Raw genomic sequence first — 24,487 nt, 5'->3', positions numbered from 1 at the left:
AGAACATGTCAGGTAAAAAATGCAAATTTGCCTTCACTTACAAAATCCCCTGATTTTTACCTTTTAACTGACAGCATGTGAAACAGACCTAGGACCAACACTGACCTCATTTGCCAATGATTTTTCACACTTACCAAGAGCAGAAAGGACTGCTTAAACCTGCAGCTGTTGTGATGCAGCTTCATTGCACGCATGTGAACATTTGCTTTGCCTAGAGTCTCTCCAAGTGTGGAAGAGTCTGTGTCGTATCCCCTAATAAGGAAACAAGGGGGTTTTACATCAGTGGGCTGGAAAATATCTGCTGTGAAAACAGTGTTCCCTTTTCCTCTGCCTTGCAATTGAAGCATTACCTCTTTACACATCCATTCAGCACACAGCTGCGAAGACCACTCTTCTAGTGCAGCTCGCTCTCTTTGGCACAGATTTCCTCTTCGCCTTGAATGAGAGGTTAGGAGTGGGTAGGATCTATTGCCTTTCCATTCATGGGTGTAATCCAAGGGTATGATCCAAAAGACATTCCCATATGAAAGTCAGCTGCTGTCTGAAAAACAAAGCAACATAAAATGTTGAAGACTAAACTAACAGGAAAGTATTTTAACTGCACTATACACTCCCTCTGGAGATGCCTAAAATAACCCTCCAAGCAACAATATGCATTTCTGTACATTTTAAAAACTTTCCCATCACTACAGCATTTGACCCCATCACTTGTCCAAAGGCTGCCTCCCTTGGCACAGCCCTTCTGCCACAGGCAGCCTCCGAGCCTGAGGAGACACATGTTTGGAAAGGTCACTACAGGGAAGCTAAGCTGGAGCAGAAACTGCAGCTGCAATGACAGTAATGGGCATTCATGTTTCAACTGGAACGAAATTCCAGCTGTACTTTTAATACAGTTTCAGTGAACACTCTTGTTTCTTGATGAAAACCACCCACCACCAACCTGCTGTTTCTCCAGTGCCTGGATGAGATCTCTCACATAATTAGAGCTGACACCATTGTGAATTTAAAAAACAACTATAAATATAACAACCACAGAGGGGCACACACTTTTAATGGGCGTTAAAAGTAGTAAAAACAGTAATGGCAGACTGGGTAAATCCCATGTTAATCAGTGGGCAGACACTGGCATCCTTTAAAGTCAGTGGGAGTTTTGCATGCCTTAACTTCGCCCTGAGAAGTTATGATTTTTTTTACCTCTGAAAGAAATTTCGTATTCATATCATTCAATAAAAGTGTTTCATTCCAAAAGCAATTTTAGTTGGTACCATACTGAACTGTAATTAAAGATTTATGATCCTATTAAAAGGTAATGTTGTAGTTAATCCTTAATAATAATGCGCTTCATACAAGTTCAGTGTCGCACACAAAGCTGAGAGCAGTTGATGCGTTCCGTGAAGTATTTACTGTGTTTTCCAAGTGTCAGCAAAGAGTGCATCGCTCCAGCCCTCCTTCAAATAACAATCTATACAACTGTGGAAGTAACCTACCAACTCCAGACATTGCTTATCTTTTATGACTTATACATCTACACTGATGTTACCTTTTTTCCATCTTGATTTATGTGATTAGCATACAGATAATCTTACTGTATTTCATACAGCTCCATTGGGATGATAGTGACAGAACTGGGGCTGGATTCAGCCTGCGGCATGGTATCAGTATTACCTATGTAGATAACCCCACAGTGACTCATTTAACTGTGTAATGAGTTATTATTCAACATAAGCATGAGATAATCTGAAATCTGATATGATACACGAACTAGGAAAAAAGTACTATCCTGCAAAAATAATTCAGTGTAACTGGTAAATTTAAACGCACCAATTACCACAAGACTTAATGCTGAAAATGGGTATGTGCTTGGTTGCTTTTCTGTTATCATAATTCACATACCATTGAATCTGTGAGAAATTCTGTGATTCAAGACAAAAAAAAAAAATACATGTGATGCATTTTTTTCATTCTCTTTTTAAATTCTCTTTTTACACATTAATTTTAAGGAAAAGCAAAACTGCTCTCTGGGCCACATAAGAATACAAAGTACCTCCTCTTCCATTTTTTGGTCATGTAAAGCTCATCTTTAGCTTCAGTTGATGTCAAGCAGAAGATGATCCTGCCCCTCTACTCTGCTCCCAAGAGAATTCACTTGGAGTACGATGTACAGTTCTGGTGTCCTTAACATAAAAAGGACATGGAACTGTTGGAACAAGTCCAGAGGAGGGCCACCAGGATGATCAGGGGACTGGAGCACCTCCCTTATGAAGACAGGCTGAGAAAATTGGGGCTGTTCAGCCTGGAGAAGAGAAGGCTGTGTGGAGACCACATAGCAGCTTCCAGTATCTGAAGGGGGCCTATAGGGATGCTGGGGAGGGACTCTTCATTAGGGACTGTAGTGATAGGAGAAGGGGTAACGGGTTAGAACTTCAACAGGGGAAGTTTAGATTGGATATAAGGAAGAAGTTCTTTCCTGTTAGGGTGGTGAGGCACTGGAATGGGTTGCCCAGGGAAGTTGTGAATGCTCCATCCCTGGCGGTGTTCAAGGCCAGGTTGGACAGAGCCTTGGGTGACATGATTTAGTGTGAGATGTCCCTGCACATGGCAGGGGGTTGGAACTAGATGATCTTAAGGTCCTTTCCAACCCTGACTATTCCATGTTGGTTCCAATCAGCTTTAAAAGCTTGTTTTGAAATTCAGCCAAACCTCCTGCAAACCACATAGGAGCCAAAAATGGCCCATGTAAGTAGATAATACAAATGCTGCAAATGATTTTTACTGTGACTGGTTATGCAAAGCTGTTTTGACCATTATAGCACAAACAAAAACACTGCCCTAATATGCCCTTAGGATACATAAAGGGAAGTAGTTGTTGCATTTTGTTCAACTGCAGAAAAGAAACAATGCTAAATCATTGTAGTTATTGGCAACAGAACTGTTGAGCTTACTGCTATGTAACATATTTCTTAAACTTGTACTGTGCTTCAAGATACCTCATACCCCTCAAATAATTCATAAACCACTTCTCTCCATTTGCATTTCTGAATTACTACTAGTCACAAGAGTGACTTTTCTGCCTGCACTATGTGCCATTGCTGCTTTTAGGTTGGTGGGGAGGGTTTCGGCTGTGTCACTGACTGTAGCCAAAGCAGTCATATAAATGTGATGAGCCTTTGCACTGTTTTTCTCCCCCCTCTCCTCACAGAGCTGAAAAGCTGAAGCCATTCCCCACATCCACCTCTGGAGGACTTTCTGCTCCCTGTTTTAGGATGAGACAATGGAAGAACCACCATGGCAACTGGTCCAGCACTGGCACTTCCCTGCCCTGGGAAGTGATGCTAGAAGGGATAAGAGACTTTTCTAGGAATATTCTGGATTGTGCCCTCAGTTCCCATTGTATTTTATCCACCCGTGCATAGCAAAATGTGGTGCTTGGTTCATTTCACACACATCCCCCCTGCCCTGAGACTCAGTCTGCAGCAACCACCAGTCCTTTTGCCCTAACATAAGAGAGAGGAGCGATGAATCCTTTGCTGTGTTTCATCTCACACACAGGACACAGGATCCCAGTAACAGTTAAAAACAAATGGTCACTGCTGCTGACTGACCGTAAGTGCAATACAAATAAAGTGTCTGCCTAGGAATTCAAACAGTTTCTTTCCAACTTGCACTCATTATTCGCTATCCCTTCAGAGCAAATGTGAAGCTAAAATGGTATCTTAACAGCTGTTCAAAGGAAGCCATTTGAGCAGTGAGGAATGTTGCTGACAATCTCAGCGTGATATTTCCTTTACCCCATGGAATACGATTTCGAAAGATGAAATACTGCTTTGAAGCGAGAAGAGCTGCAGCAAGTTGCTGTTTGTGGGAGAGAGACTCTGCTCTCCTACCTGCTCTATCTGGCTGAGGCATTCCTGTTGCAGTGCAGCTCCCCCCAATGCCCTCTGAAGAGACTCATGAAATGGATGGCACCTGCAGTAAAAGGCTTTGCGCAGATGAGTCAATGCCTGATTCAAGTGTTGCAATGAGAGTCTGTTATGGGGAAGAATGTGCAAATATTGTTGTCTCTGTTTTCCTCTGCAGCTGCATTTTTTTCCTTATCTGCAGAAATCTTTCAGCCATTTTAGATTTTCCTCTTCCTTAACTGTGGAAAAAGCAGTATGTTTTGTCAGAGTTGTTCAAACATTACTTTAATGATACTCCCAAGCACTATTAGATAGGCAAACCAGTCCTATGTAGCATTTTAGCTTAAGATAACTGGTTCAGAGCAAAGGCCTGGCATCATATTTGTCTGTTTAAAAACTATTAGCCTCCCAAGACTTCTTAAAAATAGGCCCCTCCCTGCCCAACCGATTCATTAATTGCATCAAAATGGTCTCAGAATTAAGGCACATACTCAAACGGATGAAAAGGCATCTGAAATGGCATCATCCTGCTTATGACACTGTACACTGGTACTTATACCTTAATCTTCTGTGAATATGGACCCTTACATAAAGCTATGTAAGAACCAATGCAGTGACTGATTCAGTCTAGAATCATGTCTTACATGATGGCCTGGAACATGTCTTCAAGGGGAAATACAAGAAACAAACACTATTTCAAGCATTGCTTTTATCTTGGGAAATTCTTCTGTCTTCATTCCCATGATGCAAAAATGCCCACCTAATTCACCTGTGAACTGCCAAGAAACTAAACCCACAGAGGCTGGTTTAAGCTCTCAACTTCAGTCATCGCTTCTGGCAAACACTTTTACAAGCTAATTCCTTGTTATGTAAAAGAATTATTGCTTTTGCTATCTCTCAACTAACTGCTTTAAATTCAATTATATATGCTTATCTAGTATTATTATAAAAAGAAATTAAATGGCATGTACTGTCAGTAACTTCTTTGCTTCCCCCCCCCCCTTTTATTTCTCTTTTGATTTGTGGCTTGATATATATCTTTTCACTGTTTAAAATGGAAAATAAACACCAACATTTTGTACAGAAGTCTAATTGCTTCTGTAACCTAAAACCCCCATATATATATTCTAAAGGGCCATGACGAGAACTGCACTCTGTATCACAGGATCTCTTGTACCACTGGAATATGATACAGATCTCAGATACTGGATATTATCCAATCACGTGTTCTTGTGCAGTTCTTGAGAATTTTACTCAGTCTTCTCTTTTATGTGATTTCCAAATGCTGCCAACCCCATTATCTCTCCCATTCTCCACAGCCCACAAATATTATGACAAAGCCGGGTGTCAGTTTCTAAACAGAAAATATTGCAATGATGAACTGGTGACAACTGAGTCCTGTTTAGATACCTGTGACTATTTTTTGGTGCTTAAATCTCTTTTAGCTTGAGATTAAAAGAGCGCCTCAGAACTCCAATCTTTTAAACATCATGCTTCTGCAATGAAGAAACCATCAGGCTACTCCCTTGCTACTAAAAGGAGAATACTACCTACACATGCACCTATTTTAGCTGTGGATACACTTCAGTTTCAGTGTATCTGTAGCAACTGAGAAAGGGAAAAATAGTCTACAATTATACTAAGAAAATAAATTGGCTGCATACATCACCTTGAACTACTGAACAACTAATGTCTGGAATGCTCTCCCAAAACCTATCAGGCCATGCTCCTTAATAAATCAGAGATTACCTACTTAAAGCAGGAATCTCAGGTTTGCTTCTTCTGGTTGTGGGTAGAAGATGTCTGACGCCACTTTCTCATTAGCAGATAGTTCAAAGATTCAGATAAAAGAATAACTGAAAGTTTAAAAGTTTACCAGCGAAAAAGCCCCTTTCTTTGAGGAGTTTCAGTTCCTACTTTTCCTTCCTTTTTTTTTCTTTATTTTACTCTTTCTCTCTCATCTCAGGTAGCACCTGAACCACTTTGAAGTAAAACAGAGGACATAAATCGGCCATTTCAACAGACAATGAACTGCAAACAGTTTTGATGGCTATACTTGAATGAAAATTCCTTATACCCATAATTCTACTAACAATGACATTAGTAAAATTGTAATAAATACAATAACAAAGCAAGCTGCATTAAATCAGTGAGCCATTTAATTACAGGATCACTGATACTGTACATAGTATTAGCTTGTGGTCCTAGATCTCTCCTGATATTGAATTATTTAACATGTTCCAGGATTGTTAATGGACTGTGATTACACAGAAGCATGTAAGAAAAAAAACATTGTCTGCCCTAAAGAACTTCCAATGTACAGACAGGAGGAGGGACAAGAGGAAGCTACAGGCGAGAGAAAAAAGGTGACAAGACAGGGTTCAGCAGTGCAAGGGACAGCAGTCAACAGAGTGCCAGCTTTCCAATGAACTGAACCTGGTAAGGGTTTGCTTTCTGTGTTTGGGAAAACAGGGGAAATCCTTGTTTAATTCCAGCTGTGTTAACAGCTGCCCTACTGGCACCAATATTTTAGCTCTGCCAATTTCTGTTAAGTACCCGTATACCAGTATGCTCTATTATGAATTGAATTGTAACGATTTCCACAAAAGACAGACTTAGGCCCTTAATTTCCGAACATATATTTGAGTACTTCTGTGTACATGAATAGTTATAAGCACCAGGGTTACTCAGCTGAATAAAAATTGATACATACATACATACATATAAACGTGTATGTGTCTGCAATTGAGCATCTTAAGGTGGATTTGAACAATTACCCTGAAAGCTCAATCCTCTATTCCATCAGTAATTACAACATTTTAGTTCCCTAAAGTTCCTCCTTTAATTCTTATAAATTCTGCCCTCTTCTTGTCCTTTAGAACCTTCAGAACTGTTGTAGATAAAACGAAATAGATAAATTTTAAATAGGGAGGATTGAGTTCAACAAAACTCAGTGAAGTCTTTGAAATATTTCTGAGACAGGTGGTTAATTCATTAACATAAAGCACTGGGAACCTATGTCCAGAACTAAAAGGCAGGTCTGTTTGGGTATGTACAGCATAGGAAAAATCCTTATCTTCTAAGCATTGCCTGCTGGGTTTTCAGACAACTCTGAGCAGCAGATGGCAGAGCCATGTTTACTTCTGAACAGAAAGCATCATCCCTGCATGGTCATTGAACACCACCACATTCTCAAGTACAAAGGTGCCATTGGAATCACACTTTTTTTAAGTACAGGGGAAAATACTGAAATATGTTAATCTAAGAACATGGAGGGGGAGCTATTTATTTGTTTTTAAATTGTGAAGCAGAGCGAGGTCTAAGGCAAACCTGATTTAGTCCACTGCACACACTGACAAACTTCACAGGCTTGGTCAGAGGGATCAACCTCACCCAAAGGATAAAGATTCTCAATCCCTCTGGGCACCTTAAATAACATAATCGTCTAATCAATCATTTTTAGGAAAGGCCAAGAATAAATCTCCACTGACTTCTATCTAAAATGAATAACCACTTTACAGCTTGTCCTGAAACAAGAGATTTTAAAGCTGATTCAGAATGACACTTTATAACGTTTAATGTCCCTCCTCATTCTATTGAGGAGGTGACAATATCCTTGACTGCACACATACATCAGTGCTTGAGGGTATTCTGAGTAGCCATCATCTAAACTCAAAAAACAAGAGGGAAAGTCAGTGTGAAATGTTTGTCAGTGAGCCAGGGAGTACATCACTGTCTTCTTGCCTAATAAGCAAATCAATGACTGGAGGCCAGGAAACCCCCCAAAGCCCATCCCAAACATCCTGAGACACAGCAGAGACCCTCCTGCTGTTTTGAGTCGCAAGGCTATCCTCAGTAAGCAGTGGCTCATCTGCAGTTAGTGCTCTAGTGCTGCTGGAGTGCCAAAGTCCTACAATAAAATGGATTTTGAATGCTCAGCTCAACATGCCACAGATCTTCCCCGTTTTCAGACACTGCCAGGCAGATTGCTGTGACCTGAACTCCTGATGTTCAAACCCTGGCACAGAAGCCTTGGAAAAGCCCTGGAAAGAGAGACTCATCTCTAAAGCTGAAGTACATTGGTTCTGCCTGAATAGCTGTTTTTTCTGTCTCAAAGATGCTGGTTCCCACTTGAACACCCCTCCTGGATGTATGAAATGTGGAGGGTAGCCTTTTATCTCTTTTGACATTTTCATACAGCTCTACAAATTATCTTCTGCCTCCACAGGATAAGAGTGGCAGGACAATCGGTGTGCTGTCAGCCTGGGCCTGATACCCAGTGAAATAGATGCACTGCCATTCGGAGTCCTCCATCACCATACAGAAATATCGTCCCTCGGAAACTCAGAAACCACTGCAGTGCTCTTCTGTTTCCAAATTACAGGATAAATTAAAAGATAGCTATTAATATTTAATAAAAGTAACTGGGCATCCAAGAGAGATAAAATAAAATGAGATAGGATGCAAGGTAGAATTAATAATGTATTGGAAATAAATAAAATAAATTGTCCATAAGGACACGGAAGTTTGAAAATAAGGTCTGTAATTCTTGTTCAATAATGCTACTGGAAATTATCATACTTGATGAAAATTACTATCATGTCAAGCGGTTATTCCAAGATAATTTTTTCTCCAGCAGCCTTCCTTTCCCATTTTACCTCTAAGTTTTCAATCCTCTTGGCAGGATTGAGCCATGAGCTCTGTTTGTGTCTAGCTTGTGAGCTCCACGTAGGTGCTACATGCTGCTGGGGTTACGGCACTTCATTTGGAAACCAGTGAGACCTGAACCACTCTTGCAGTTTTACTTCAAAATGGGTTAAGCTAGAGGTGAAGAAAGTCTTTAGGTTTTTCTTAGCTACAAACTAGACACGGCGCATAACACTGACTAATGTTAAAAACCGTATTTTAGGGGTGAGTAACAGAGTCTTGTGGTAACACAGAAAGGTTGCAGAAGATTGTTGACCTGCATCAGCCAGCTTTGGAGAGGAAGAGGAAAATTCATCTTTAACTCCTGCCATGCCTGAGAACGGGGCCAGCACTGTCCTTTGGCTGCTGTGCAGTATGCATGGCTGTGAGCCTGCCTCCCTAACAGTATCTCCAAATAACGAGCATCTCAGCTCATGTGGTATGAGTGTGTCTTCCTCTAATGCCTTTAAGCCCTGAATTCATTCCCCACAGACTACTTTCATATTTTACCTAACACTAAGGTACACATAAAACAATCATTAATACAAAAGGCCCTAAATATCTCAACATGCTCAAATTGTGCTTAGTAAATGATTTAAAACCTTCACATGTAACTTATCTATAACACCACTTCATTTTCATCAGGCTTTATAATAAAATACAGTTTTTAAGAAAAGAAAGAGACAATTTGCCAAAATATGCCCATAATAGTAATAAAACCCACTTTGTTTTCTGTAGCTTGAAACTTATTAGACTGAACTGGGGTAATCGGATTTACCTTTGCTTTAAGTATACTGTTCTAGAAGACAAACTGTGCCTTACTACAGAGCTGCTGTGTTAAGGCAATATTAAAGGGTGAGAAGATGCAAGTGCCAGGGAAAGGCAACTTCTTTTTGCATCCCCCACATGGCCTTGAGTGCTCTCAAGGCTGTGTTCTCCTGATGAAACTCAGCATCCCTGTGTGGTTCTGGGGGGAGCCTTAGCTACCATGATCCCTATGAGATATCAGGGAGGTATAGAGGGGAGCCCTTGGTTGGGCAAGCAGCAGCAACATTTAGTCTGAACCCCCTCCCACATGAGGGAACTTCTGGCTTCTTTAGACTAGAACTTCTCTCCCCTGTGACCATGACCTGTATCATTGCTATGAACCTCCTTTCCTACCCCTAAATGTACATCAAGACTTCCTTCTCATTGCACACTCAAACCTCTTTTCATCTTTTCTTCACTTCCCCTCCTAATTACCTTTTTCAGGAGCCAGGAGAGAGGCCGGGACTCCTTTTGCCTCTACATTGTGCAAGAATTGGGGAGTTTGGGTTAAAAAAGAAGCCCGCAAAACCCGCTACACAAACATATTTTTAAAGCAATGGCACTGTTACATTCCTGCTTAAAAATGCATTTGCCAGAGAGATCCTTTTAATTTTGCATGTAGAAAGCAATACCCTGATCATCAGTGAGAAGGCAGAGAGCCTTGTGAGACCAGAGAGGCAAGGACAAGCCTGTCTTCCACGGGTAAAGGCTCAGTGAAAATACTCAGCAAAGGAAACCTATAACTCACTGACTTTGTCCAACAGACAAAAAAATCGCACTGGAGCTGCTCAAAGAGGTGATCCAATGAAAACTGGGAATGCTGACAGCGTCTGAGAAATGTCTAGGGTAACAGGTCTTCAGGCTGAGGCCATCAGCTGCACCAGCCTCGAGGAGACGTTTGAGCTGTGGTCCAACTACAGCTCGGATAATGACCTCTTCATCCCTCAGGAATGATAAATTGGAGTTGCCTAAAATCTAGGGTTCCTGAGCACAGAAGGCAAATTCTGATTAGGTGAGATCATCTAGCAAAAGGTGGCAGCTAACAAACTCCTGAATGTCTCTCAAACGGAGGAATACTGACATGGGATTAACAGTTAATAAACTCTGACCAAGGGGAAAAAGTCCCCATTGCCTATCAGGCCTTCCAAATCAGCATTTTACTCTTTGTCCCCACCTTCTCCACAACCTTCCTCTTCCCTTGCCCTGCAAAGCTCTGTCTGTTTAAAAATGCTGCTGATGAGCAGGGCAGTATCACTCACCCAGTCCTCTGGAGTTTAGTTTTATTTCTCAGATTTCCTGTTGGGTGCTTCACTCAGTATCACTAAGGTTTTTTCATGCTTGTAGGCTCGAATCAATTGAGACTGAACTTTTCTCTACCCAGAACTGCTCAGCAAGAAGCTGACATTTTAATTTATGGCAGACAATTTTACTGTTTTATAGGCCTACATAAAGATGCACAGTGAAATCCAAGCAACTATTCCCACTTGCCCATTTTTCACAAGAGGGCATACTAGACCATTCCCACTCAATTATTAATTTGTAAACACGTAATGGAGAGGTGAGCGCTGCTATACTCAAGATGAATATGAAAGGGGAAAAAACACCCAGTAACAAGTGTAATTACATTGATATTGCCTTCAATAACAAGCAGGAGCTATCAGCATTCAGCAGACAACTGATAACTTAACTAGGCAGTGGAATTTCCTTGAGGCTGATCTTTTTGTTACTGAAAGGCTTCAGAAACAGAAACTTCCCCAAGAGCAGGAATTCTGGCCACAGCTGTCTCCTCCAAGCTTTCTGTTTCTCTCCCTCACCTCATCCACAGTAATGTGTCTCTTTCCCTAACTGATGTTAATTAAAAACTTGGGAAACATTCTGACATCATCAAAGCACCTGATTAGGCAGGTGAATAATTTAGTGTCATGCAAACTTTAATCAGGAAATAAGCTTGTTTGTAAGGGGTTTCGTCTTTCTCCAGCTTAAGAACTACCTTCCCTTTGTGTTCCTTCCATTTACTGTTCCCTCCTGCATAGCTTCCAGCCAGTCGCTCCTGTTCCTTGCCCTATCTATGAGCCTGTGGGACTGCAAGGTGAGCCAAATCGCAGAAAGTTGTGATTTAAGAACAACAAGGTTGGACAGCAGCTTTAAATTGTTACTTGTCAATCTGTATTCTTGCAGGGGCCCAAATTGCAGAGTGCAACATCCCAAGTCACTTATACCTGCCTGGTAACCACCAAAGAACAGATTCAGGAATAGTAATAAGAATACTGTAAAGTTGCATCGTATTAATGGTAGTCTCATCACAAATATTCTGTTCACTTCACTTTCCCTTCTTAAAGAAACTGTACTGGAAATAGATACATGTTCAAGGATGAACAATGAAAATTATCACAGGCACAGGAGGACTTTTGCTATTAGTTTACAGGGGAGTTATTTTCAGACTATAATTAAAGTCTGCTCTTTCCCAAACCTCAACATTATGTTACTGGGGAACTTATCCTTTATGAAAAGCTCATACCTGCCTCTCCAGCATCTGAACTCACCTACGTTGTGTTAAGTCATTTGATTGCTTTAACTTAGTACAGCAATTGCTGTGTGCCTGCATGTTAGCAATTTGGGGACTGATTTTTATCTTGAGGCTGACAGAGAAGAGACACGGGGGTGTATCTCTAACATAATACACATAGATGTACCTGCCTCTCCCCCGGTAGATTATTCAGTGGTAAGTGCATTATAATGGGAAGGTTTATATTTTTTAGCTATAGAACACTGCCCATTACATTAAAAAAATCTGACACCATTCTTACCTTTACTCCGTACTTCATTTAGCCAAGAATATGCACATACATGCAGACACATTTTATCACACAAAGGCACCAATAAACACACACAGAATGTTTGTCAAACTTCAGATTAACATAAAACCATCATCATGCAAATACCTGACTCTGCCAACCCACTGGCACATCTTCCACATCTTTACATGTCCTGCCTAAAAAAGCATAGCTGAAAAGGACATTAGTGGGAAGAAATAGGTGAAAATACACTGCAGATTACACAAGCAGAAACAGAAGAGACAGCAGGTACCACAGCGAAAACCTTGCTGACAGCCCAGGGAATCATCCACTTAAATTCTACTTAAAAATTAATCATCATGTACTGATAAACTAAGGGCAGAATTGCGTTCTTAGAAAGGAGACGCCTCATATACATTGTAGTTGGTCTCTGCTAGACGTAGGAAACTTACACCTACTTCCTTGAATGAATTCCCACTTTAAAGTAGAGGATTAAGCAACAATTACGCAGCAGGTTTAGAAATACACATCTCTGTTAATGTATTTTGTGTAAGCAATCTGCATCAGTTGCCTACACATGAAAACAACATCCAAAATACCTTCCAAAACCTCTGCGAGCAGTGGCAACCTAAAGAGAAAGCAGCTGTGGTATATACAGAAGATGAGGAGTGCTGCCAAGTTCTCTTACCTTGGCTTTTACAAAGACCTGAATGTTAGTGATTTTTAGGTTTAAATCCATACTTCTGCAAAAAGGTGTGGCTTTAATTACAGACTAACACGTGTATTTGGACACTAACCTCTTCTTAGGAAAGGCTCTTAGTCATTAGGTTGGCTGCTGTAACTGTGAAACAGCACCAGCTCCTGGGTGAGCAGCATACAAACCCTGAATCTCCTCACTGCTTCAGAAAGGGTAGAGAACTTAAGAGAGTTTTTGCACCTCAGCTGCAACAGCTCCTCTTACTACCAGTTTTCTCTTTAAACAAGGTGACAGAGGAGTGACTGTATTAATTTCATTAAATTACTTAAGTGACAGTCATAATGAAGAGCATGAGTTTAGTGGAAGGGCACACAACTTCTCCATGGTATGGCAGCAGAGGATGACAGAAATGGAACCTAAACATTGTTTTCACACTTTTTCAAACAATACAGAAGGCTTTAACTTGGAAGGTAAATGCTGAAAGTTAATGCAGAGTGGACATTTAGCCTTTCTCTGCTCCACTAGAAGCACACTTACTTTCTCTGTGTGCTGCTCTCATCATCTACATTTCTGAAAGGTGAAACAGAAGCAAGAGGAAATAAATTGAATGTAATAATTATTAATTAGTTACATTTGTAGACATTAGCCTAGGAAATGAGCTTGCAGGGAATGGAGTGGGGAGGGACAGTACAGTTCTAGCTGAGTTCAGACTTCTGGTTTACAGAACAACAGCAAATACAACCAGTCAATTTATTAATTCTGAAACATCTATGATGCTGCTCAGCACTCACATGAGAACTGCTTTGTGGAAAAGATCCTGGCAGCAGGTTCAGCTGAAAAGGCGGAGACAGAGAGGGGAGTATCCCACCAAAGAATAAAATCTTGTCATTTCCACTGAGAGCGTTAGCTCACAGAGGGTGAATGCATGGCCAGAATAAAGGCTTGCCTTCCATCCAGTCCAAACTGGTAGTTACAGGAGCCAGGTGAGATGTACTGATGGAAGCTTCTGTGGAAAATTCCATAGGTCTAAAATAGCTAATTTGACTGAGGTTTGTGTGATAAAAATGTTGATCGCTGTCACTGTTTCACTCTAGGGCTGCTTGCCAGGTGCCACCAGATCTAGATAAAGTTCATAAGAACTTATTACAGATATTGTGCTATTGTGTCAGTAAGCAGTTAAGGGGAAACAGCAATAAAAAATGAGATCTATTAAAAAGCCCTATAGTGTAAATAAGGGCAAGGAAGAAGTTAGGAAATCATACAACTCTACAGAAAATGTCGTATTGGTGGTTTCACTGTTTTATGCATTAGTTGGCATGAGTGCAGGAATATTTATGACAAGCAAAAAGGAATATATTTAGCCACCTTTGTCTGAAATATAGGGGTCCCCACCAGGACTGCTTTGCTTTATAGGTCTTGGTGTACTAAGACCACATCTCAGACCTGTGAAATGCAGTTCTGTTGAAGCATGCTATGATTAGTTGAGTAAGGAACTGGGAGTATTTCATACACGTTGCAGCTGGAGTCAGTTCTTCATTAGAACAAAGCTCGTAATTCTTGCCATGTACACCTACTGTCAGAATTCAGCATCAAAATATAATGAATACCACGTCTGAATGCTAATCAGCAAGAGTCTGAGCCCCTGATGATTTGAAAGGGTACAGGAGGTGAAAGAAACTCAAACAATAAATGTTATACTGACAGGGTTTCACCTGTTGTATTTGGTTTGGGGGGATTGTGGGGGTTTTTAGCTCTGAAAGCATTTTAAAAATAAAAGAACAGCCACAACTTTATAGCCTGATCTCGCACCTGAGAAAGTTCTTGGTAGCTGACAATGAAAAAAATGCAATCTTCTTTATCACCATCCCACAAACCAGATCATTTTATGTATTCTACAGAGGAATTCAAACCTGAAGTCCAGCGTTTTAAATTGCTTTAAAATAACTAGGTTTTATAAGGGACTCTGGAGTAGAATCTCCAAATGCAGAAGCTGTGGCCTTGACAGCAGTTTATTCATGCCCCACTTTCTGTAGGTTCTGTGCTCTTTTTTGATGAAGTGCAACCAGACATCTGCAGGACTTCTAACTTTGCTTTGCTATTGCTGTGGGAGCTCAGCAAGAACTCTCAGAAAGTTTGCGGTCAGCAACTGACTTGGGACCAGTTTTGGTACTGTAATTACAGATGATGCAGCAATCTGGAGACAGTGTTTTATATTCTATCTTGCCAAAATAATGCAAGAATTAATTAAAGCTTAAAAACAGTAGGAGATCCTGAGGCTGACTACCCTATGCACCATATGCACAGGCAGCAAGATGTTTTTCCAGGAAAGACTAATCTTGTCAGAACAACAAGCTCGAGCTCTTCCTTATCGCCCCATGTCATGGCTTTCAGTATAAAGCAAAACTAGCTGCAACTGGTACAGATGTCCTGCAATTGTTTTCTTGACTCTTCTCCCTGTGTTAGATAATGTATGTAAATTTATCCCTTTATTCTTTAAAAATTACTTGCTCAATACTCTTCCAATTTCTATTGTCAGATTTCATTTCCTAATGTAGAATTAACTGGTTATTGAATTTAGGTACACATTTCATCTCCCATAATAAAGCACTTCCAGTGTGCCAGAAGGTATGGCCACAGAAACTGTCTGGAGGCTGATCTACTCAAATGTCAATAGGGTGAAATAAAAGAAATGTCACTTCTTGCTCCACAATGGCTGCAAGCCATAAAAGAAAGCAGGAATGATCGGGTGATGGCAGAGGTGTGTGCCACTTTTGTGAGCAAAGCTGAGAATTCTGTATCTGGCAAGTGACTCCAGCTTGGTGTCTGCTGCAACCTGTAGGTCTATAGGTGACTACCAGGATGAACTGAGAAAATGGTAAAACGGCTCTAGAAACCATAGTTACTATTTATGATACTGATTTCCCACTGGACTACACTAAATTGTAAGGTAAAGCATTTGTCTTACACCTTATCTTCAGCAATACCACCGCTCCAAAAAGACAGCTCATCATCTGATAAAACCGACATTTAAACCCACACCCTTGTGGACGGCCAGTGTCCTTCTGCATGTGCTCTTTTTGAAGCCTGCTGAGGTCACTGGGAAAAGCTATCTCAGTATGTACCCAAGAAAATTGGATCACAGTCTTTCCTTACAGTACTGATTCAGACAAAGTCTGCTTTGCATGTTAACGCAATCTCTGGAAGACAGTATGGCATATAAAGTCAGTGCACCTCTGGAACCCCAGGAACGCTGACTAAGTCTTACAAGAGAAAACCAAGAGAGAAAAAAAAGGGCCATGACAGTTTCATTTATCAAAACCAGGATCTGTGGGCTAAAAATATGTTACCTTGGAAACAACCTATGAGAATAGTGAAGTCTGAAGTGCACAGGTCCCTGACTGTTAGACAAAAAAAGTCAAAACTGTGGCCATAAGACCTTAAATGGATCAATTCACATGTTGAAGGCAGCTCACAAACAGCCACATCCCTTCTAGATGTAATTCTTTTAATGAATGAGCAGAAACCACCCACAGTGTCTGTTCTCTGGCTGCCTGCTACAGTGCTATCCTCCTCCTCAGATTTAGGATGTCTTATTGTCATGGTTTAAACCCAGACAGTAACTCAGCACCATGCAGCCGCTCGCTCATCATTCCCCCTTCCCCACCCTGCACCAGGCAGGACGGGGCAGAGAATAGAAAGACTGTAAACCCCATGGGTTGAGATAGGAACAGACCAATAATTAAAGTATAATATAAAGCTATGACTGTTACCTCTAGTAATAATAATGATAAGGGAAATAACAAGGTGAGAGAATATAAAAAAAGGGGGGAAGAAAAAAACCCCACCAATAAACAGCAGTGGTGCACAATACAATTGCTCACCACCCACTGATCGATACGCAGCCCCACTCTAGCAGTGATCTGTCCCTTTCTGGTAACTCCCCCCCCCTTTATATACTGGGCATGACATGCCATGGTGTGGAATATCCCTTTGTCAAGTTGAGATCCTCTGTTCTGGCTGTGCTCGCTCCCAACCTCTTGTGTCCCTCCTCACTGGCAGAGCATGGGAAACTAAGTCATTGGTGTGTAATCAACATTATTCTCAGATTAAAGCCAAAACACAGCACTGCACCAAAATTAAGTCTATCCCAGCTGAAACCAGGATAGACACCAATGCTGAGGCTGCCTGCTAAAAAACACAACAGATTCCCACTGTTCACTGTTACCGTTGAAGCAGGGCAAGAATGATTATAATGAACAAGAGTATATAATTTAACAAAAAAGACATGAGAGAAGTAAAATATCTCAAGCTTTAACAGAAAACTAAAATCACAGGTAAATTTGTATCATGCTGTCAAAGTCATGCATTCTGAAGTTTTACAAAACTAATCCCAAATTATCTGAACTCCATTCTCCTCAAGGGAGAAGTATTATTATCTCTGCTTTAAAGATAAGCCAATCTAGAGAAAATCAAGGCAGCTTGAGACTTATTCAGGGCCACAGAGGAACTCTATGTCAGAAGGAACTTATGTGCCCTACAAAGGTACTACTAGGTTAAAACTTCCCTCTTCCAGAGAATGGCAAGATATGCTATACACTGTGAAAGGCATGCAGCTCACAGACGCTCATTTAATACCAGTTTAAAGCATTATCTGCAGTCTTATGATAACTCTTATTATAAAAACACTACTGTGCAGAAGGAATCCCAGATATGACATTTGATCAAAGCTGAATGTCACAATGAAGTTCTGTTCATTTTTGCACAGTGGAAAGGTATTTGAAACAAGGTTTTTTGATGGCCACCTAGAGGTTTAACCAAATGATTTCTTTTGAGTCTTGTGTCATGATTTGCACCCTCAGCATCTCAAATTACTTGGGGCAGAGGCAATATATAAACTATATCAGTACAATGCCAGAGGATAAATGGAAAGAAAAGATTACTGGAGATGCTCAGGTGCTCTAGTCTGCGCAAGAGCCTGGTGATAAAAAACCACAGTTTTGTAACTCTATTGACAGATACTCACAAAACAGGAGCAGTGGGCAATGACCAATGTTATCTTTTAAGGGAAAACATCCATTATAGCAAGGGAATAAATGCACAGAGCATTTAAACATTTGGCATATCTGCTGTAATTAACCCCACCCCCTAAACAACCACCAGCAACAGAATTAGAACATTTATTACTGCATAATAAATAAGGATACTTCCTGCTCATTCAGCACAGCCTAAAGCTGCCAGAACATTCCTTTTACCAGCGCTACTCCTCACAATTACAACAGGAGAATCAGGACTTCTCCCTCAAAAATACTGCGTTAAACTGAACGCGAGATAGTAGCACAACGCTTTCAGATAACTCTGGTACAGGCACACCATAACTGTTCAAGAAGAACAAACTTTTCAACTTCAATCCACTTCTCAGAATTATGAGATTCAGCAGGGAGAAAAGTGGCTAAATGGATGATTTTGCACGTTTTGATTAGCAAAGAAACCTAAACTGTATTTTCACATTCTCACTATGTATTACTATATATTATACATCTATATATTACTATATTCATCTAAAAAATAATGTCAGGAGTTAGAGTGTGTTGTTTTCAAACAGGTTCGGAGAGTCATTGCTCTTCCGACCCTGGAGTTTGTGATATTCAGTGTTATTCGGCTTCAGTGGGACAAGAACGTTAACCAAGAACTTGAGCCCAAAATCAAATGATGCACTGGACCTTGTCATCAGTAGTGAGAATGTGTACCATGTTGTATGGAGGACATAAAGATGAGTGTGCATAGTGGTCTTACCACCTGCCCCAGCCTGACATGGAATGTTCTTAGCCTCACATAGAAGAAATTACATGTTGTAGAAAATAGTGGTGGGTAAATGATCCCAGTGCCTTACAGATAACATTCATATTAGTCTTCTCCAAAACTCACCAGTCCTCTTATCCAATGTTAATGTAGCAATGGAAAACATACAAAAAAAGCCTTTGTGTCAGGCTGTGCATTGGGCACAAAATCTAAACAAGTATTTAGAATAGCTAGAGGATATATGCAAAATCAGGTCCTCATTACAGAGCGACAGAAGATGTATTTTTTATACAGCAACATTTGTATCTTTAATGGCAGCTGATTCATCTTTCTCCAGACATGCAGATCTGAGAGAGAATGGTTAATCTTTTTTCCACAGTTTGAAAGAGGAGCCCAAAAGTAATTCTGCATCCCACAGCCTGAAAAGGGATGAAGTTTTACAGGCATTCCAAAGAAGACCATTTTAGCTTCAAGCTGTTGAGTGAGGTCTGGAAACGGAAGAGCCCCAGTCTGACAGCAGTAAGTGAAAAGGCCATGCTCTAGTTCTCTTGAGGCAGCATGGGGCATGCCAGGGTTTTTTTTTCTGTTTTACTTTTTCAAAGCTGCTGTAAGAAGCAAACGCAGTAAAATAAATGTTCTATAAAAGGAAGACTTCTTTTCCCACATTAAAGTGCAAATTAAACTTTGCTCTGTGGTGGCACTTTTTAGAAAGGTGTAAGGAATGCCCAACCAAGTAGGCAATGGACTGAACATTACCAAGGAATTTAAATGTGTTTCACAAGCCCCATATGGTGAGAAAAGCTCTCCTGACAACACATGCGTAAGAGCCAGATGCTGAAAGAAACAAGTATAGATAGGATGTCTGATCCTGCAGTTCTCACGTGGGGAAAAATCCCTTTGAAGTCCACAGGAATGTGAGCAAGGATTGCAGCTTCTATCACTTTTCTGTCATCCTCTATCATGCATCTAATTTAAAAGCACGATTTCCATCTGAAAGGCTAATTCTCATCTTTCTTCCCCTCCTTATACCATTTTCTTCTTTAGCAGCTATTTTTAGCCTAATTCAGCTGCCTATGTGATGTAACCAGATCATTCAGCACCTGTTATTGAATTATTAAAGGGAAAACTATGCAGAGAAATGTGTTATAATTTAAAGACAGCATTTATACTTCAAAAGGTAAATGACCTAGATTGATCCTCCTCTGGGGAACTGCTCCTGAGATCCTGCCAGCCCACACCCCAAAAGATATTACAGCAAACTAAATGCAGTTATCAGTCAGTGACTAGAGCTGTCATCATCCTGGGTGCAGATGGGTTGAGTTCTGTTGCTGTGCCTGCCTAACGGGGTATCAACACATTGCAGATACCAGCACAGGACTTGAAACAGGAAACCAGATTTCTGTGCAAACACTAGTCCAGTGGGCAGTTCTGAGGACCCCTATCTGAGCAGCAGACAGAAAAAGGGACACCAAGTCTATGGATCTTGATGTATTCTGAGATAAACCTGGTATTCCCAGACTCATCAAGATTTGAGGGAGCATGGACTTTCTCTACTGCCACTACTTTCAGCACATCTGTCCAGAAGTGGATTTTCTAGTCTCAGAATCTGGAACATTAAACACTGAAGACTGTAGTGCAGAGTATAGGAGGAGGTGGCAGTAAAACAAGAATTGTTAATACTGTAACTGGAAATTCAGGCACCCAGTTTCTTCTGTGGATCTACCCTGTCATAAACTAGAGCTCTTCAGGAAACATTGTGTTTGTTCTACTCTAACTGGCTTATGGAATGAAGGCCACGGTCCTCACACCTGATTATCTCCATGTATCAGGGCAGAGTGCATTGGATATTTTTAACCCAAACGCTGATGCTGTATTAACTACATTAAATCAAAGAACAAGTAAAAGCATGCTCCTTCCTGAATTAAAAAATGACTATGTTTACGCTTATTTATAAAGTTATTTTCTACTGTCAATATTAAAAGCAACATTGTAAAGAAAATGCATGCTCCTTAAGATTAAAACTTGAAAGGAAACCCCAGAACTACTAGATCAGGATTCACACATCCCCTTCTACTACAGAACTGGGGTTTAGGTTTGTGGAAGGGCTTTTTGCCTTTTTAGTTACTTTTATTATTATCATTATTATTAAAATCATCATTATATATTATCATTATCAATATAAAATTATCATTATATATTAAAAGCAACATTGTTTTTAGTTACTTTTATTATTATAATTATTGTTGTTACTATTTATTTATTTTTAGGTCTTAGGCTGACAAAGAACTTCCCTGTATTTGTTTAGTGTCTGCCCTGAAAAGACTTATAACCATGACAATCAGCATCCCACTTCTCTTGTTTGTAGTTCTCCCCATGTGCTCAGCAGAAAGGTGTCCAGTCAGCTTTTAAATGGAAAGGACAAAATGTACATGCATTGAGTGTATCTGTAATTTTTTTTCGCATACCTAGGATTTGTTTCCCATAGAAGTTTCCAGATTTATGCGTGAAACAAAACAGGCAGCAATGGTATTCTGAGTTTCTAGCTCCTGATGAAATTGGGGCTTTGGATGAATACTTACTTAACACTTCTTGTAACATATCTGTAATTGTGAGAAGGGACAGTAAGTGCTGAAGGTACTGTTCTGCCAGTTTTACTTAATGACAGATTGGAAATGGCTCCCCAGATGACTAGGCTGTGTGCTGTACCAAAACACACAGGAAAGAGTATGAGGTAAATGCAGCAATTTTGCTAAAATGCCGATCAAACTGGTCTTGCCAGTTTGTTCCCATACTGTAGAACATAAATATGAATCAGAATCATGCAGGTGAGCCTGACATGCAGGTTTCTACTGTAAAAAAAGTATAGGAGGTCCTCACTCTTTGATGAACTGTTCAAATTGACTTCCTAATTGTGTTGGAAAATAAATTTATTAATATTGAGCACAATTTAAATGGCATTTCAGTATAAAATACAAATAGCAGGATACCTCAATAAATCAGCAACCATGTATTTAAAACCAATACGATGCTCTTTTTTAGTAGCAAAAGCTGTGATTTTTTGAAGCTATTATAGACTATGAAAATAATACTGATGCCTGTTTTCTAACTTCAGTCTTCTTGTTGAAGGTTTTATGTTTGACTTTTAAGGTAGGCATTTTAAAGACTTTGAGAAAGTAACTATTTTGAACACATTAAATGTTGTGCTGATTATTTAAAACCGAAAATTATTTTACTTCTCAAAATTTGACAGGAAACACAAGCTTTAAGGTGCTGAAAACTCTTCCTATTTAAGCCTGTTATTCTCTATGCTGTAATTTCAATAGCTTAGAATAGCTAACCTTCAGGTAACCCCACACTGGGATAAAAATTATGTGAGACCCTCGTTGAGCATTTCCTGCAAGATAAATGAGTCAGATAGGTACAACATCTGCTATAAGTAGATGACACAAACCAGTTCCTCTTTTCAGTAATAATAAAGTGTCTTGTCTTTCAATACACTTTTAGTCTGCCTAATGGGATGCTCTGTGTATGCTAGTGTATTGTTTAACAAAAACAAAGAAACAAAAGGTACAACCAAACAGAAGCTTGCTGCCTTCAGGGCTCCCATGCAACTTTCTAGTATAACCAGTGAAGGTGGAACCTTGCAGGAGACACAGCATGCACTTTGCCAACTTTCTTCCATAAAACATATGGCATTTGCAACATACTGTCACAGTGAGTGAAAGATTAAACTTCCCAGTAGTTCTTGTTAAGATAAATTATCATCTGGCACAGCCAAATGTTATAATGATCCTGGCCCAGAAAAAGATTCTATTTAAGAAGCAATGGCTCTGGTTTAGCTCATTAGGTAGAACTTGTGCCCACTGGATCACGAGAGACCTAGACCACATCTATGTTATATGAACAGCAGAGCTAAACCTGCCAACTAATCAGTACTGTTCTAAATTCACCTCTTCAGCGGGTGGAGGAAAAATTGTGCTGGTTCTGCCTACACTTCAAACTCTGGAGGTGATCCAGTGAGAAAAGAGTGGAATAACATTTATTCAGCATAGACAACCATGAAATATGGACCCCAAAACAAACTGGAGAGCTGTTATTTGAGAAGTGTAGATGTTCCTTAAATTAAAAAAGAAAACCTAAAAAATAGTTCCTTTCAGAGTTAACAACTTACCTTAACTGGGTCCCATTTGAGGCTAAAGAGAGGTTTGTAGAAGAGCCCCAGTTATCTCACAGGGCTTTTGAACACCACATTATGCCTTATAATGACATTTATATTGAAATCAAGGGAGCAGCTACAGGAATCTGTTCTTACCAAGTTCTTGATACCCAGGGAAATGCAGGAGCAGAACTGAGGCTTCAGCCTTTGTCAGCGGAATATGTTGTACTCTTTTCACCAGTCCTGGAGTACCTATATGTAAAAATAAAACGTCATCAAAAAGGTCACACAAATTCAGCCACCAGATTCATCTTCACTAGCTATATTAGTGACAGGGTTTGCACCTTGAATCCTATTTTATAAATGTGGCTTATTTAAAGTAATAGAATATAAATATGGCTTTGACACAATTAACCCTGAAGCCTGATGGGAAATAACAAGACAACATCAACATTTTCTATAACATGATTTTAAGAAGGCTGAATTTCATTCCTCTAGCTTGCACCAAATGACTTGGAACTTGAAGAATAACCTTTTTTCTTTCATAAAATAGTATCTGTGAGCTCTGTCAATTTTAGTGCTCCCGCCTTGGTCTCTGGCAGCTGAATGCACATATAGTTATGCTTTTATTATCATCGCTTTTTAAACTCTGAAAGAAACCCTAGGTATTTTTTCCATGATCCATGGGAATGCATCTTTTACAGCAAGATTATCATTGGGTTTTAATTTCTTCTACTTTTTAAAAGTGTAGGATTTGATTCAGACGTTTATTTTCAAGCAGCCAATTACAAATGCCATTTTTACATTTTAAATTCATTCTTCCACTATAGGTCTAGTTTTATACACTGTAAACTGTCTTCCCATAGCCCTTAATTTTGCTGCATGAACTCTGGGGAAAGCATATACTCAGGTACGGTTGTCATCGTAGATACCAGACATCGATGTTACTTTTGATGTACAGAAGTAATTAACAATGTAATAACATGAAGTGAAAATCCTCATATTCTGTTTTGTCTTTCTTAGTTACTTTATGAAAAACAGCGAGGATTAACTGTATCCTTACCTTGCAACATTTCTGAGCAGCCTTTAGCTAAAAAGGCTAACTAAAAAGTTGATACACAAATGTAATGAAGAAAACACAAAGGGTGTATTTGTTACCTCACTAATAAGAGAGTTTTTCATTAGTGGTTTTCCATTACTGAACAAGTGGTCACTGTTCATATTTTTATTCCCCACAAAATATAAGAAAAGAGCTCAGAAAGCAATGGGGACATTCTTTTAGAAGCAATACTGATGAACTTGAACAGACAATGGGTATGAGTGGCAGATATTTCTTGAGTAATATTTCCATGTCTCTACAGGTATTCCCACTACAGAGTCCACATAACTGCTGAATCATTGCTAAATAAAGGTATACTTAATGTGCAGGCATGTAATTATATAATAAATTAGACTGATATACAAAGACAACACAGATTCCAAGACTGAGTCAGAAAATCTGGTGAGGACATCATGTGCTTAAAAGTCATGAGGATGTTTCATGATGTTCTTTCAAGGGAGAGGTTCTCTATAGCTCGTCTCTTTCTATGAACAAGTGGCATGTAAAATCTTGTGCAGATATTCCAGAGCACTATGCAAGGAGAGAATA

The 24,487-nt window shown here is 39.8% G+C and overlaps 1 long non-coding RNA gene across 1 annotated transcript in view; it reads right to left on the bottom strand.

The window, feature by feature from the left end:
* Nucleotides 1-24,487, bottom strand: part of LOC133206518 (uncharacterized) — a 57,482-nt gene extending 32,995 nt beyond the window's left edge. The window contains exons 1-3 of the long non-coding RNA XR_009723801.1: nt 22,996-24,487; nt 3,885-4,138; nt 135-541 (exon numbers count right to left, since the gene is read on the bottom strand). This is a non-coding gene — a long non-coding RNA (uncharacterized LOC133206518). The remainder of the gene's footprint in view (nt 1-134; nt 542-3,884; nt 4,139-22,995) is intronic.

Source organism: Neopsephotus bourkii, unplaced genomic scaffold (assembly GCF_033783945.1).
Source record: "Neopsephotus bourkii isolate Nb327-2 ecotype Australia unplaced genomic scaffold, CSIRO-AGI_Nbou_v1 NB_1797, whole genome shotgun sequence".
Taxonomy (NCBI): Eukaryota; Metazoa; Chordata; class Aves; order Psittaciformes; family Psittacidae; genus Neopsephotus; species Neopsephotus bourkii.
Note: the sequence above shows the minus strand (reverse complement) of the source record. Positions and strands in the feature narration are given on the sequence as shown.